The 16612-nt window shown below is 44.6% G+C and overlaps 1 protein-coding gene and 1 pseudogene across 8 annotated transcripts in view; one reads left to right on the top strand and one right to left on the bottom strand.

The window, feature by feature from the left end:
• LOC102373067 overlaps window positions 1–3417 on the top strand; it is a 3686-nt pseudogene extending 269 nt beyond the window's left edge.
• SRGAP2 (SLIT-ROBO Rho GTPase activating protein 2) overlaps window positions 1–16612 on the bottom strand; it is a 163915-nt gene that overhangs the window by 131457 nt on the left and 15846 nt on the right. The gene's annotated exons all lie outside the window — the stretch shown is intronic.

Consider the following 16612-nt stretch of genomic DNA (forward strand, 5'->3'; position numbering starts at 1 on the left):
CCCCCCGAGTTTGCCTAGGGCACCCGGTACCCGAGGGAACCCACCCCGCGGGATTGGTTTGACTGTCCGGCCCTGTCACCTGGGTCACGTGGTGACGAAGGCCTAAAGACCAAGGGCCGCCATGCGGTGAAATAGTAGGGGGCCCAAAATGGAAGAAAGGGAAAGTGATGAAAGTGCTGTGTCCTGCGGTAACTGGTGTGCTGCAAACAAAAGTTCAGCAAAGCAATTGCGCAGGGCTAGCGTGGAGTGCGTGGAGCAGGCGGCGGGCGGCTCGGAGCCGCTGCCAGAAAATGGCGCGGGCCACGTGGAGGGCACGGGGATTCCCCTAGGAGGCGGGCCGGCCCTGCTATCGTCCTTGGCCCCACCCCCTGGAGTGACGTCACCGAAAAGCCTGCCTCCCCGGGAAGGAGAGAAATTGCATTCAGTGCTCCCAGCTGAGGGAGGGGAGGAGCTTTCCCCCCCCCCCCCCCCCGCAGGTCACCCTCCCCCCTCTCCTGACCGCATTCCACCTGATAGTGCTCCACCCCACACACAGTTAACCCTCTCCTGACCGCATTCCACCTGATAGTGCTGGTAGAGCAGGTCACTGATGCACAAGGCGCAACCCGTACCACCATCGCACACCACACCCGCACCCAGGGCGAATTAGAAGAGCCGTGTCAAGAATCAAAATCAAAACCTAGGGAACCGCTAGCCATATGGCTAGGGTGCCTAGTGGTGGAATTCAGGTCAGGCTTGTTAGACCTAAATAAGGCTAATCTTTTGATGCACCAAGCCTCATGAAGTAGGGGGCATGCTACTAACCTAAACGTGGTAGCGAGCAGCATCTATTGGCCCATTCCGCTCCCAGCTCTTGTTGCAGGTCACGTGTGCCACAAATTTCATGTGTGGCATAATGGATGACCGCCAAACCGGTCCGTAGAACAGCTACTGCCGGCCAGCATCGGAGTATCCTACGCGTCCTGGAACCCGCAGGTACATCAGTCGGGACCGACACAGGCGCAGATCAACATACCATGGCCTCATCATCATCTCAGTCACCCCAGGGATGTTTCAACCACCCTGGACAGTGTTGAGGTACGCGTAGAGGTTTACTGGGGGAAAAGAGGCTGTGACTCTCAGGCTTCTCCTCAAGCACTAGCTGGTCAGCAGGCTGGAAACTTGCCAAGCCAGATGCCACAGCTGCAGGCCCTGATGGATCCCACGATGGAGGTCTCTGGTGGGATGAAACCACGTCCTGCAGCGTAACTTGGTCGAGGGCCCAGGACCACCACCGCATCTGCCTGATCCTCGGCGTGAGCTGCGGGCTCTGCTTCCAAAAACACCAGAAGAGAGGGCCAGGTTTGGATTCCTTCTGAACAATACCCAGCTCACAAAACACCAGCCACAAGTCCTGGGGGACGAGGGACAGCGAGTAGCGGCTGCGGGACCCACAGACGGCCTATTTCGTCCCGACCCTGCCGACCTTCGACCCCATATTGCGCTTCTGGTCCGCAACCCCAGTGATCCAACTGACTGGCGGCAGGTGTTCTTTCTCCTCAACACCGGGGCCCAGGTCAGCATGGTCACTCCAGCGATGCTCCGCCAGAAAACCACAAAGACAGTTGGGGTACAAGAACTCAACACAATGAAAGTTAGGATTGCAGTGTGTGACCATCGACACGCGCTACAAGTAGTGCTATGGGGCATCAGCCTCCTGGAAGTTTCCAGGATCAAGGACCTAAAGCTGAAAAAACGGGTGTTGCAAGCCCTCCCGGTCAACGTTCCAGGGACCGACCAGCAAAGACCCCCCGTTGACCACATCTGCAAGTGTACAAGGGAGTCATCTACGAATCCGAGCAATATACCAGCACCTGCTCTGTGCTCCTAGAAGGCGATTGAGCCTGGTCGCTCATCATAGCTCACAACTGGCTAATTCGCCGCCCTACTGTTCTCTCAGTTTTTCTTTTTTCTTGTTTGCTTGTCCCCTTGCAGGTCTGACAGTGGCGAGGTGGCTGTCTGCAGCTGCTTGATTGCTGGATCTGCCAAGCACCTTCAAGTCAACGCAGCAATGGCCGCCATGGGGACACCAAGACAGCAAATGTTTGCTGGGTTAGAACTTCTTACACTGCTTCTTTCCCATCTGTGCTGTGGTGCTTTAGTCAGGCCAGTTGTTGATCCGTACGTAAGGGCAGTTTGGGGAAAGAATGTCACACTGCAATGCGTGATTGACATGAACGAAACCATGATACAAATTTCATGGGAAAAACTGCATGGTAAAAGTGCGCAAACTATTGTTGTGTATCATCCTGAATATGGGTTTTCTGTTGAAAGAGAATACCATGGAAGAGTGTCATTTAAAACCTCTTCGTTCAGTGATATAACAATTAACCTAAACAATGTGAGTTTCTCTGACGCAGGGAAGTATATATGCAAAGCAGTTACATTCCCATTAGGAAATGCAGAGTCATTAACAACTGTAACTGTAGTTGTCGAACCCACTGTGAGCTTTACAAAGGGACCAACTCCCTTAATAGATGGTAAAAATTGGACAGTAGTAGCCATGTGTATAGCAGCCACAGGAAAACCTGCTGCAAATATAAGCTGGGAAGGAGACTTTGGTAAAATGAAATTGAATTATATTTCCTTTCCAAATAGAACGGTAACAGTTATAAGCCAATATAAGATCATTCCCACTAAATTTGCGAGGGGAAGGCGTATAACTTGTATTGTGGAACACCCAGCTTTGGACAGGGAAATAAGGTATTCTCATGTACTAGACATCCAATATGCTCCTGAAGTGTCAATAACTGGCTATAATAAGAATTGGGTTGTTGGACAAAAAAATGTTAAACTTACGTGCAATGCTAATTCTAACCCGCTGCCTGTAAAGTTTACCTGGGCCAGACTAGATGGACAATGGCCTGAAGGCTTACTGTCTGTAAACAGTGCTCTGCATTTCAATAGCCCATTAACCCACAATCATGGCGGGACTTACATTTGTAGGGTGACAAATTCCCTGGGTCAAGGAAGCGATCAAAAGACTATTCGCGTATTAGATCTCTCTACCATCACTACTACACAATCATCCACGGTCCCATGGTATCCTTTAACTGATAACATTGCGAGTTTGGCATCGGCCTTAACCTTAACAGTGGTGCCAGAAAGCAATTGGGGTACCATTGTCGGTAGCGTAATGGGTGGAGCTTTCTTTCTTATATTTGTAAGCATTTTAGTTGGAGTTATCTGTTACGGAAGAAGGCGAACGTTCCGTGGCAGCTATGTCATTGAGGACCACACTCCGTCGACTGACGTAGAGGAAGAGTCTCAAGTAGATGTTTCGCAGTCAACGGATGAAGAATAATTATTGTTATAAGTTCAAGTTGTCATATGTTTTGTTTTGTTAGAGACCAGTCTATAAAGTTATTTGTTAATACATATTTGCTGGTTGCTTGAGTCACTACCCATAGCTGGATTCAGGATCTGAACCTAAGGCACCCACATTTGAAAATGGCTAACATTTAGTAGGCCAGTTAGGAGGCCAGGAAAGATAAGAATGGTCTGTATGGGAGGACTGCAAGCTTTGGCTGCATGATCTGACGCAGGGGAGACGCGCACACGTGACATGCTGCATGCATACAGAATCGTGGCCAACGCCACATCACAGGGAAAGATCACACATGACACTAAACGTGTCCAGACCATTATATTTTTGAGAGAGATATTTAACCACAGGCACAGGTATTCTCAGCCTTTCTTTTCCTCCAAGACCTCTAAACAAGCCAAGCCATTCCATATCATTTGACAATAAATGTGAAACAGATAACTGTACAGCTGGAATTGTAATGGGTCTAGGATCTTCTTCACCATTGCTGCCATCAACTCCAGAGGGTGCCAGCAAACCAAGGCAATTGTGAAGAATTACAAGATTGATCTAAGCAGCAAGTGCTGGCACATCTGAATTATTTCATGGTAACCCTCTAGCAATTCTGCAGTCCCAAAATAAGTTTACAGCCATATGAAAAAGGAGCAATGTTGTGAAAAAATTAGCAGCTGAAGCAGCAACAGCCTGATTTACAGGGAAGAAGACAGGGGAAGTCCCCTCTTAAAGGCAGGTTAGATTTATTTTTATTTTTTAAAATGAGAGAACTGGGTTAAAATTTAAGGATTACATTTTGAACTTTGCCTTCTTCCTCCAAATTCATCCAACCCCACCCCACATGTAAAATAATCTACCACATGAGGCTTTTAAGTTCCCACTACTGCAGCATATTTAAACACTTTCCATTTCTGCATTGACTCCTGTACACAATCTGCATCTGAACAGCAAAGATGTAACCTCTTTATATTTGCCTGAAACGTTACGTTTCTCAAGGGCTATGGAAAAATCCAGTTTGATTGCTAAATGTCATCACGCTTGACCCAGAGGGAACCTGGAGTTCCCTAGAGAGATCCGCCAAGAGATGGATGGCTCTGGAAGTTCACAGATGGCTCTCCTCGGGAACAGGCTCCGTTTCTGTAACCAGCTGTATGAGCAGCACAGCAGTAACAAACTTCTTCCTCTGGCTTCACATGCAGGCATTGCGCTACCAACCGTAATATTTTATCCACCACTCCAAGGACTAGCAACTCTGGATAGGTTAAAAAGGCTTGCACCAAAACTGGGTCAACAGGCAGAAGGACAAGGACAAACCTTAGCTGAAGGAAAGGAACCTGCCTGCCTCCAAGACAAGGAGATGAAGTCCCCTCCTTATACACAGCTCTAAAAAAAAATAAAAAAAATGGATTTCCTGCTGTAAACATATCGGATGAAAAACTACCCTCCAAATCACTTGTTCAGTCAGCCTTAAACAGCTACAAAACAACAAAGATTTTTTTATTAGGAGCCAGGTACTTAATTTTAGCAAAACATTTCAGGTTTGCAAGATCTGTAATGGTCTGGAGCTACTTAAACAGTAGGAAGTATTTAATTGCGGAGCGTTATAATAGAAATGTGCCATTTTCACCAGAGACCAAGCTGGATGTGTCTTTTTTTTTTTCTTTTTTTATTATTTCATCCTTTCTGCAAGTAATCAGAAAAGTAAAATTTAATTTGTATGCCTGCTGCATAGGGTGAAGCATAGGAGAGATCTGGGAGATAAGTGCAGCCCTTTCTTCTATACCTTCCATTCAGATAGTCTGTGTGGCAATCTTTAGCAAGGTCTTTTTAAAGATACATTTGTAAGTCCCCCAGGCCTAACACCTTTTTTTTTTTTTTTTTTTTAAATCAAGGTACTGGGGACTTTCAGAATTGGGAACCTCTCTCTCTCAGCTCAGACAGCCAATTATTCTGCAGAGTACAGTAAAGCAAAATGCTTCAAATCACCTGGCTCTCAAACAGCAAACTTGCTTAGGCTCCCCATATGCAATTGCTTTCCTGTGCATGGGGTAGTGCATATATCTGCTATCAACCAAAGGATTGCTCCTTAACCACCAAGGTTTCAGTCCTTCTAAAAGCACTGTGACCTCAACTACCTGCGTGCAAGCAGGCAAATTAATTCCCGACTCCAGTCTAGTTATAAAAACAGATACAAATTTCACTCCGTAAACAACTTAAGCATCTAAAATTTCCTCCCAAAAGAATATGGGGAAAGCATTTTTAATTTTAAACCCCCCGTAACTATTCTTTTGTTCGTGTTCTCCAAAGCAAATGGTTATTCGTGTCAATGGATGAATCCAGTGAACGAAGATGGCCTTATTTGCAAGTTTGTAGGACACCACCACCAACTATCACGTTCATGTTCCCTCCCTTTCACTCACCATTGACCACAGTAATGGAAAAAATAAATGCTATATATTACTGTACCATTGTCCAAAGTTATTCCATGCAAGGAGTCTTTTTTTTATTTTTTTTTTATTTTATTTTATTTTATTTTTTTAAATCAAGCTAGTTTTAAATAGCAGCCACTTAGCAGGCTCTGCCCTTCACAACCTTCCCTGCAATCTAGTAAAGAGGAAGAAAAAAAAAAACAACCCAAGGCCAAGTTCCAAATAACAGAATAAGGGCCTGCAAGGCCTTTGACTCTCAGAATTAAAAAACATCACTCATACACAATGGCTCAAATGCAAGGCAGTGTCTACAGCTTTTCATTCCGGTTATTGTGATCTAATAATAGAAGTGCAGAGCCCACATAATCGAGCAGTCTCCACTGTATTGTGTTCTCCCACTATCCATGTTACCATCTGAAGGCTATTTAAAGCGTAAAACAAGCAAGTTTCTCTTTGAATGTCAGTCACAATATGGGAAACCAGCCTAAGGAAGCTTTTCAGATTGCTGGATTTCAAAGGCTCGGCCCACTAACGAAAGAGCCCAGGCGGGCTTCGCCGTTCCAGGTCGGTAAGGGGGCAGGTTTGGTATCAGAAGTGCTCCAAAACTGATGTGAAAACTCAACCAGGGCAGAGACTGGACCTATAATCCAGTAGTTCGACTGAGGTCTGTTGCTGCTGAACACAATTGATGGCAATTTTCAACCTGATTAACTTCTCAAAGAATGTATGTGATAAGTAACAGCAAAGAAAACGAAGACTAAGCTGAACAAAAAGGTGCCACACAGTGAATTTCCCTTATTATAAAGGCAGCTGAATCCCAAGCAGTGAAAGCAAAAGATGATATTTAGGATAACTACTGATGCTTTGAATTTGTCTTATAAAAAGCACAGAATCCCCAATACTCGACTGCAAATTATTCCCAGAGGAATGAAGTTAACAGGACTAACTACTCTCCAAGCTAATGGAGAGTTTTACTCATTCCCAGCAAAAAGAGGAGAGGAATTAGAGAGTTTACAAGTCAGTTAGCTTTGCAAATTTGTATTCAAGTCCTGAGGCTGTAATTTTAGTTACAACCTTGGTATTTCCAACAGCCTCCAAAAATCTCACTGATTGCTGTTACAACTGTCATCAAAGGCTGATAACAGCCAGCAATACCCTCCCTAATTTCTTTCCTGGAGATGAGTTGATGTTTCAGCTGGTGGACACTTGATTGGAAAGCTATGCGTTTTGTGTTTACCGGCATGCAAGGTGGACCAGCGCAAGCTCATCCGTTGGAGCCAACCAGCACGGGACAGTGGATTACCCCTACTAGCAGATGAGGTTCTTTGGGTAGATGTGATACCTTTTATTAGACCAACTAAATAGTTGGAAAAATTGTTCTTTGCAAGCTTTCGGGTACAAACACCCTTCTTGTACCCAAAAGCTTGTGAGAGAGAATTTTTCCAACTATTTAGTTGGTCTAATACAAGTTATCACATCTACCCAAAGAACCTTGTCTGCCCGTGTCCTTAGAGCAACACGGCTACAACCAACACCATCATGCTAGCAGAGAATTCCTCCTCCTTTCCCCACCCTAGCTAGATTTTTCATTACATCATCATCTTCTGAGGTCTAAAAATTAAATCAGACCTAACTGGAAACTTCCACACAACCCTTACTCATCATTCCCAGTACGCAAAACCTTCTTACTTGCTTTGTTTAATCCTGGTGGGCTTCCTGCTTGACCTTGGCGAGCCACAAACTCACTAATCCCTTCACCCCCACCAACGTCCTTGCTATCTTCTCATGCATTAACACATCTATGGCTCATCAGACTTTATCCTGCCAACATTGACAGACTGACTAGCTCCCTACGCTTAAACTTTGGTTTCCTGAAAGACTGTCAGGTTTGTACCTCGTATAATAAAACATCCCAACACTTACTGCATTACATGTCGTAATCCCTATAATAATCTCATAGTCTCTATAGACCGAACACAACATAACAAACAACAGTTGTCTGAAAAATCAGTCTAGTGAATAAAACACTTAAAAGGCTAGGATTTTTCAGGACCACTATCTACTAAAAAGGTTTTCTTAACTATTCTAAGTTTGGCAAACTAGGTTTGTCCAACTAGTCCATTTAACAACTTAATTGGTGAAAATGAGTAGGAACCCTCAAGTTCAAGGTTTCTAAGGAAGCACTGAACTGACCAGGTCCTGTCAATCCCAAGGCTGGTATTAGAGGCCTAAGATGCTTGGAGAAACCAGGTAAGGAGCCTTAACGAGGTGTGAAAAGCTTAGCCCAGACTGTGCCTGTATTAATGAGCATTGTCTGGAGTTGGAGCAAGGGGTGGGGGGCTTGTGTTTTGCTTTGTTTCCTTTTCAACCAGAAGGTTATGTATTTTAATGGTGTCACTAAAAGGTAAAAAGTAAGCATGCATGCTGCAACTTCGTAAGTGATAATCTTGCCGCCGTTCAATTAGTGCATAAAATCCATCTTACTTGAGAATTCGAACCCTCAGATGAGTGGAAGTCACTCGTCTCAAACAAGGCTGTTCCCCCATCGTAAGCACCCACACATCAGTGGCACACAAGTACGTGTGCTTGTTCGATTATTCCCCACTGCCTCTCACAGCACCCACTGTGCCATGCTATTTCTAAGATAGACGCTTACTATAACAGAATAATTGACCCTAGCATCCCTACAAGAAAGTATGTTCAAAATGAATGGGGTTTAAAGTAGGACGTCAGAGCGTATAGCAGCACATGCCTGATATCATCAAGTGTCAAAGAGATATACCCAAAAGTGCTAGGAAAAGGCTATCACAACTATCATCCGGGTATAGCAAGAGTGAGGCATAACGAGCTACAGCACTCACCTGAAGAAGAGTGCTCTCCCAAAACTGCCATCTGACCTAGCAAAAAGTGTCAGTAGGTCCGACCTGACCAACTCAACTGCATTACTCTGGGTCTGGCCGATTTCTGGTACCGGCACATTTTGGAAGAAGGTGGAAGATGCCACCCGAGTGCTACGGTTGGCAGATGAGGTACACCCGCCAGGGAACACCCATGGGATGACTCTTAAGGGCCACCTTCAGCCCCACTTTGTCCTTGTGAAGCAAAATATCAATGGGACCCCTTGTCTACAGTTTCCTCACTCCTCTGGCCGAGGTGACAGCTACTCAAAAGATCATCATGTAATCTGGGTGCTATAAATGCTACCATCTGTAATAAGAAGTGGTGACTTCTCATAGTTAACCAAGGGATAGAGCTGAACAAACAGAGAAAGTAGGTAACAGGCATTTGTCAACTCCCGATACAATCTGCCTGGGCAATATGGACCGACATAGGATTCTTCTCTTCCTTAAGCAATAATAGGACTGTACGGAGGAGCAAGCAGAGCATCAGCCCTAGGTACCAACTTAAAGAGAACAAAAACTGCTTGTCACGCCTTAGGTCGCCATGGCAAGGCATTTCTTATAGACTTTCAACGTTGCAGACTGTCAAAGAGATCAGCTGCCTGGGCTGGTAGCAATTCAGCCCCACACTAGTGTGGCTGCATGGCTCCACTGAGATATATGCTTTGCAATTCAACAGATAAGTCAGGAGCCTGGAGAAGGATGGACACAAGCAAATAATACCATTCTGAATCAGAGACGGTCTGTGCCAGGCAATCCCCAGTATGGGTGCCAGAACGTGACATACGAAAGCATTTTGCTTGGCACACGTGCCTTGGGGATGGATGGATGGGAAGGGAGCAGGGCTGTGCTGCCACAGCAAGGATCGAGTCCTTTGTAGTTCCCCTGGCGTCTACCCCTGGCATGCCAACGTCTAAGTTAAGACGGCAGGTGTTTTTGGCACTCTGTCCAAAAACACTGCCGACCCTTGGTCTATGCATTTGTTTGGTGTCCTCTGGTCTGGTATAAGAGAAAGACCCTCTTCTTTGGAACAAGACTACCAAGAGTAAAGCCTCTTCCCTGGCAGCCTTGAAAAGAATAACTCAGTACTTGCCATTGTTGTGACGCATTTCGTTCCAAAGCACAGTATCAAGTACACTGGGAAGGGTACTTTCACCCGTCACTCAAGGGCAGACACCTCTGGGGTTGAGACGGAAAATAAGTCAAGGCAGAACACGGGTTTATTTGTCAATATGCATGCAGCACCAGAGGCATCCTGTGCCGCAGCAACAGTATTCGTTTCCTCAAAAGCCTTTTTTAAACCGTGGAGTAATTATAAAAGTGTGATGCAAAACAGCAAAGTGGAGCTTTATTCTTGTTCTGCTTCTATTTGAGGCCTTGCAAGTCCTTTCCCAAGTACAGTGAGCAAGAAGTAGCAAGTAACTATGAACTCTTCCCTAGGCTTGCAACAGAGACAGTGGGAAATGGCTCTGGCCAAGAGGCCCCAGGTATAAGTGAGGCCAAGTGGAAGAGCCAGAGCTGATAAACTTCCTGCCCCAAGGCTATGAATGCTGATACTGCAGACTCCAGGCATGTGCCTGGAAGGTCAACTAAGGATACAGACCTTCCTGATCTAGTGCTGACATGTATAAAAGGAGGGTCAGTCTCAGAAAATGAACAAATCCAGGTTGCTGAATTTGGGGAAACTGCACATATCAGCTCAAGAACAGAAAACATGGTCTGTGCTACTATCAAGCAACTGTGGTGGGTTGTTTGTTTGGTTTTTTTTAAACGAATCCCTGTGTAACCAATTGGCCACTCACTCCAGCTGGAAACACAAGACAACCCTGCTTTTACCACTGCCCAGACCTTTCCCACTTCATCCCCAATTTTCCAGGATGTGGGGGGAAGGAAAAGAGGAGTAGATACAGGCACACAAATTCAAGTCCAGACACTTCAGGGACTTATAGCCACTGTGCTTAAAATGCTAGATTTCAGCTGTACAGTTTAACAGTTATATTGCTTGCATCTTAGCAGGAACAATCTAACCTCAAGCCAAGCTAAGGCATGTAGAAAAAATGAAGCCTGTGAGCAGCTATGCACCAGAAGCCACACTAATTATCTGTAATGCGAGGTTTATTCTTCTTGGCTCTGGATGCACTTCTCCCCCTCCCCAAAGAGCATGCGCAATTGCTGCTGGATCTCTTCCCTCTCCAGCTCCCTGCTCCAAACTACAAAGAAAAGAGAGCATTAAAGTATTCGCTTGGATTATCAGCATTTGAGAGCAACAAAAACCTTCTTTAAAAAAGAAAAAGAAAACAACCCCACAAAAAACCACAGCGGTTGACAAGAATGGGCCCAATACCAGCCCTGTGCCCCTCCATCTTCAGATCTACTGCTTGCCAATATAAATGCGTGCCAGAAAGCAAAAGAGGATTCCCAGCAACCTGCCATAGAAAACAGGGAGGCAGAGTCCTCAATCCGGGGCTGCATGGAGACCCAGTTCCTCTGTTTACTCTGGCTTCCCTGTAACCCTTGTTCACACACATCCAGAACAAGCCATCAAGTACAGTTTAACAAGTGCACTCCAATAAGTAAGAGCACTTTAAAATAAAATAAAAGGACACTGTATGAATTGTGAAGTAGGCTGCTCTCCTTGATGCTTCCTGCAGCTTCCGCTTCTTCTGCCGCTAGCAAAGGTCGGTCTCAATTCTGCAAGGCAAGTTCAAATGGCTAATCTTCTCGTAATTCTAGTGAAAATGAGCACAAAGCTCCGGTACCGCCATGAACAGCTCTAGATACGTTTGTGTTTTCAAGACTGTGATAAGTTGCTCTCCTCTCCCATTCACACATGCTTGTGAGTGAACGTTTTGGGGGAAACTCATACTTCCAGGTTCAGGGACGCCAAGTAGACTCCCCCTGCCATGAAATTGATGTCCAAGATGTGATCCAAATTTAGGAATACTTAAAAGCAGACAAAAAAACAAACAAACAAACAAAATGTAAAAGTAAAGCACTTATAAACCCCTATGACCAGTAAATATTTCCCTGGATTTCCCCTTTCCTAACCCAAATTCTAGTGGAATCAAAGTTACATACAATTTTCCCTGAAACATTTGGAACCCAAATACTGTAACAGTGCAAAAGCACTCAATCAACACCTGATATGAACACAGGGCATAAGCAAAAGTGAACCTAACTATAGTCACAATTCAAAATTAAAATCAGTAATAATTAAAATGCTCAGAGTCAAAGCTTTTTTAACAGGAAGTTAAACCTGCGGATGCCCCCTTAATATCTGCAGAGGAGTTCACCAGCATCTCTCTCAGGCGTCCATGACCATAGCAGCAGGTGTCTTCCCCTGTACCATTTCAGTGATGAAATAGGGATACTACGGCCCTGAAATACTGGAGGGATCCATTTGCCTGGCTTCGATTTCCCCTCAAATCTATCCATTTAATAAGGATACATCTGTATGAGGGGTTTCCCCTCCTATCTATCCATCTACTAAAGATCCATCCATCTACTAAGGATCCATCTGTTTCTGACTTGTAAAATGTCAGAAACAGTAAAAGTCTGCAAAATGAACACTTCTTCAGTCTCTGGTCTCTACAGTCCTATCTTGGCAGCTTGAGGATTTCCATTTGAACATCTGAAGTCTGTGATTGTCAACCTGACAGCCTCTACCAGCATTTATACTCGTTTAAGCTTTTATCCCTCCTTAAAAATATATCTCCAAGAAAGCCTTATTCAGTCGAGGTCCTTTCCCACCCAAGTAAACACAGGGGCCGTGCAGTAATCATTTTAAATGGACAGCCACTGTTGGCACTTTTAAGTAATCAATTATCTGACTAGTGTATTTGCAGTAGGGGGTTTCTGGTGGAGTGGGCAAAGGAGGAAATTGTTACAACACATCTAGGTGTATCACGGCTAGGATTTCAACCTCATTCAGCATCCAGTGTCAACCGCGACTTCCCTGAACCTCACGTGATAATCCTGAGTAAATGCAGGATCTCATTTCTGTAATCCTCGTCTTACCTCAATGCCTTTCCCCATGCCACCGTTTGCTCCCAGCACTCTTGCCATACCGGAGAGTCTTAAGCCAGTAAGCTGGAGTTGGTGGGAGGGGGGGAAAAATAGTAAGTGTATTAAAAACTCTTTAAGCTTTCATTTATTTTCCTTGTTCCCATCTCTGCGTGGGGACAGAAGTCCAAATTAATTTTTTTTGAGAAAAAAAATATTCAGAGGATTTAAAAGGATTCCACAAAGTAGGGGGAGGGGAAGACGGGTCAACAAACTGGTAAAGGAAATAGGATGTAAGGGGCAGGGAAAATTGATGCTTTGAGATAGGGACCTTGGGGGTGGAGGGGGAAAAGAGAGTCCCACTGAAGTCTACTTTGAAGCTCCCACCCCTGTCTATAAAGTACCCAGATGTATTTCGTGCCAAACAGTAAATGGTACTCATGATAGCCAACTGGTCTCAGCATTGGGCTTTCACGTAGTCTAGCATGATCCACAACTAGGGGAAGAGCTGGAGGAACAAGCAGAGGAAAAAGATGTGCCCTGAAGGTAGAGCACAAACACGCTCTGTGAAAGAGGTCATCGGCTGGGAAACCAATGTACAAATTCATTTAAAATACCTAACAAACCAAGCCCAAGGCTGGACACGCTGGGACTTGTCCAGATGGTTTTATTTAACAAATGTCCGTGGCAACACATGGCACTGCAACCTCCAACCCTTTTGTTGAGCTATGGACCGCACATCCTCCCCTGCGTCCGCTGCTATCCACTTCAGCCCTCTGAGCGCCCGCCTGCTCAGCTGCATTTCCACTCACAACAGGGCAGGAATTTACCATTTTGAAACAAAAAACACCCCCAAAAACAACCGGTCTGACCCCTGCCCCGGCCACAGTAGCTTTTCTTAAAATAAAATCGAGGCAGCTCTGCCCTCCGTAACCAGGGATTTAAAAGCCGCACGCAGGAGCTCGCTCAGTATGGGGCGCGACATGTAACCGAGCCTCATAAACCTTGCTAGCCAGCTCACCGGCAGGTCAACCCAAAATTATTCCCGACCCCTTAATCTTTTTACCTGCCTGTGTTTATTCAGGTTACTTACAACACAATGCCACCAGATTAGGCAACTTCTGCAGAAAGGATCCAATTCAGCGACTGAAAGCCTGTTGAAATATTTCAGCATGGCTCTGAATTAACCAAAAAAACCCCCATAGAGCCGTCCCTTCCCCCACTAAAATATAAAGTAAGATGTACCATGAGATCAGTAAGAAGCTTAAATTACATCGCTTATGGCCGGAGCAGAAACACCACATATTCTCTTCATTCTGTAAGTTATTTGAGAAAACTATATTGAAATGTTGAAGTGGGTGAGAAAAAGCTAATTGTTATTGCATGCATAGTATAAAACACACACACACGCTTTTAACAAGTAGTAACTTATATTCTCCAACTTGGAATTGGCCTGGAAAAAGCATCCATAATGCTTAAAACATACTGCAAGAAGTCTCAGAGCTGGAATGCTGTAAAGGTGATCAGAGGAAGGGAGGAAAGTTTTGCTTTTGCTGCAGCTTTGCAACCTAAGAGTCCCTATCCTCTATCCAAAATCCCAGACCTCCAAAACTTCCCAGTTTCTGCTGCAAGACTAAAGGAATGAGGGTACTAAGCCTGAAGCTTTAGCAAAGCTGAGAAGGGAGTTTTAGCAAGACGTTTAAAAACTCTTTGTTTTTATTAACACCTATTTATCTCCAATGCTTGGCAAAATTAGGGAGAAAAATTCCTGGTGAAATATTTAAGGACTCTGGCCACTTCAACAGAAGGCAAGGACAGCTCCAATGCCAGCTGTCTACTCTTCCAACAAAAACAAGATTTGACACTGCACACATTTCTAGGGAAAATTTAAACCGGGGGGGAGGCAGAGGAATATCGAAAGCTTCATTGTGCATATCACAATGGAGAAAAATGGGCGCAAAGTGTTTGTAACGCTCAGTTTTGCAACAATGCATTTAGACTGGGATTTTCAAGAGAGTAAGGCGCCCAAACCACGTTGGTTTAGGGTGCCTAAGTGCTTTACACTCTTTGGAAAATCCCACTCTCAAGGTATGCTCCTGGGTTTGTAACCTATAACCCCGTCTTTCCAACAGTGCTATTCGCTGAAGGATGAGACAGAACAAGTTTACACTGAACAGTACTACTTTTCAAAAAGGCTGAAAACTGAAAGAGAAACAAAAGCTTGTTTTTTCCATGCTGTGGCAGGCATCAATCCTACCAATCCTTCTGAACATCCCTAACTTACACACGCACCTGGTCCCAATGAAATCACTGGGGGTTCCCATGTATACATAATAGCCCCCCCGAAGCCCCCCATAATGGCTTCAGATCATAATTTGTAGCATAGAGGAATATCAGAACTCAATTTAAAAAAAAAAAAAAGAGAGAGAGAGATTAGAGTAATGTGGCCATAAGAAGAGCTCAAAAAACAATTAGGAATGATTTAATTCAACAGCTCTTTAAAGTATTTAAAAAACAGGCTTTTCACTGGGGCTATTTCAGCACCATACACCCACCACCGCTGAGCAATAGAAAGCTTCATAACTGGAGATAAAAAAGAACCAGAGCTGCAGAAAAATATGCTATATTACTGAAATAGGAGCATGCAAGTGCTAAACACGGAAAGGTCAACAGCTTTTAATACAGCTACTGTCAAATTAGAAGCACCTCAATGAGGGCTGTGTGTTTTTATGTAGTAAGAAGGCTTTCAGAGGAGCTCCTGAGATGGAAGCAGAGAGGGGGAAAAGAGACCCAATTTCCCCATACATTAGAGTGTTCTCCGTCTATTCACAGAGCTAAATTTATTTTTACTCTTATTGTTGAAGAGTCAAAGCCATTCTGCAAGCACCATTTAACCTTCTCACAAGAAACAGCACAGGTCAGGTTGGTTAAATGCTGAACAGTTTAGGAAGCCAGCTGACTTCCTATGAGCAGCCAGTCTCCCCACTAAACTCTTTCATATCCCGAATGGGATTTTGCATGCGCAAGGTCCCTAAAGGAATGCTTTTTCCTCCCTTCTTTAAAAAGAAATGGAGAGAAGCATTTTTTTCCCCCATGGGTAAATACACATACAGATTTTCAGAAGAGCAATGGCAAGAAGAATGGATTCAGGATCATTAAAACTGAAGGCAGTGGCAATAAAACCACCTGCTTCCCTTTTTTTTTTTTTTTTTTAAACACATCTGACCATGGCTACTAAATATTTTCTCATACCTTTATGGGGACTAGGGCACGGAGTGGGCTAGCTGGCTGAAGTGCAATCCTAAATCACTTGGGTTGATGCTAGTTGGTTGAGGGAAGCAGCCATCTGCGAAGGGAACTAGAGCTGCTGCTCTAGATGAAGGCGAATTGTTTTTTGTGAATCGATCTTTACAAATCCGAGTGGAAGCAGTGGCAAAAAACAGGTTCACTTCTTCCCCCCTCCCACTCCGACTAGCCTGGCACTTGCAACCTGTTTCCCCAGTGGAGACTGTACTATAATAATCCATGCTTTGTCACTTCAGAAAATTGCATTATCCCGCTTTTTGGATAACCTACAAAGAGACAGCAATTAAACAAGCCAACTGCTGGCTTTCAGGTTGTAGGATCCCAGCAAGATGCCAGATTTACAAAGTGTTAGACTTGAACCAAACCCCTCCAAAGAGAGCACCTCTCTGCTCTGATGCTACAGTTATCGCAGCTTCCTTGGCACTGGAGTGGGAGCTGCCTCAAACTATTTGCCACGAGGGGTCCTCAAATTTGGAATTCATTCCCCCACTTTATTCTTAAACTGGCTAGATTTTTTTTTTTAAATCTTTATGAGCACACTGCAAGGCCCATCTTTTTCACCAATACTTCTTGGGCAGAAAGGCTAAAAGCCAGCGCATTTGTGGAGGAGATGGATT

This window comes from Alligator sinensis, unplaced genomic scaffold (genome assembly GCF_000455745.1).
Source record: "Alligator sinensis unplaced genomic scaffold, ASM45574v1 scaffold1322_1, whole genome shotgun sequence".
Classification (NCBI taxonomy): Eukaryota; Metazoa; Chordata; order Crocodylia; family Alligatoridae; genus Alligator; species Alligator sinensis.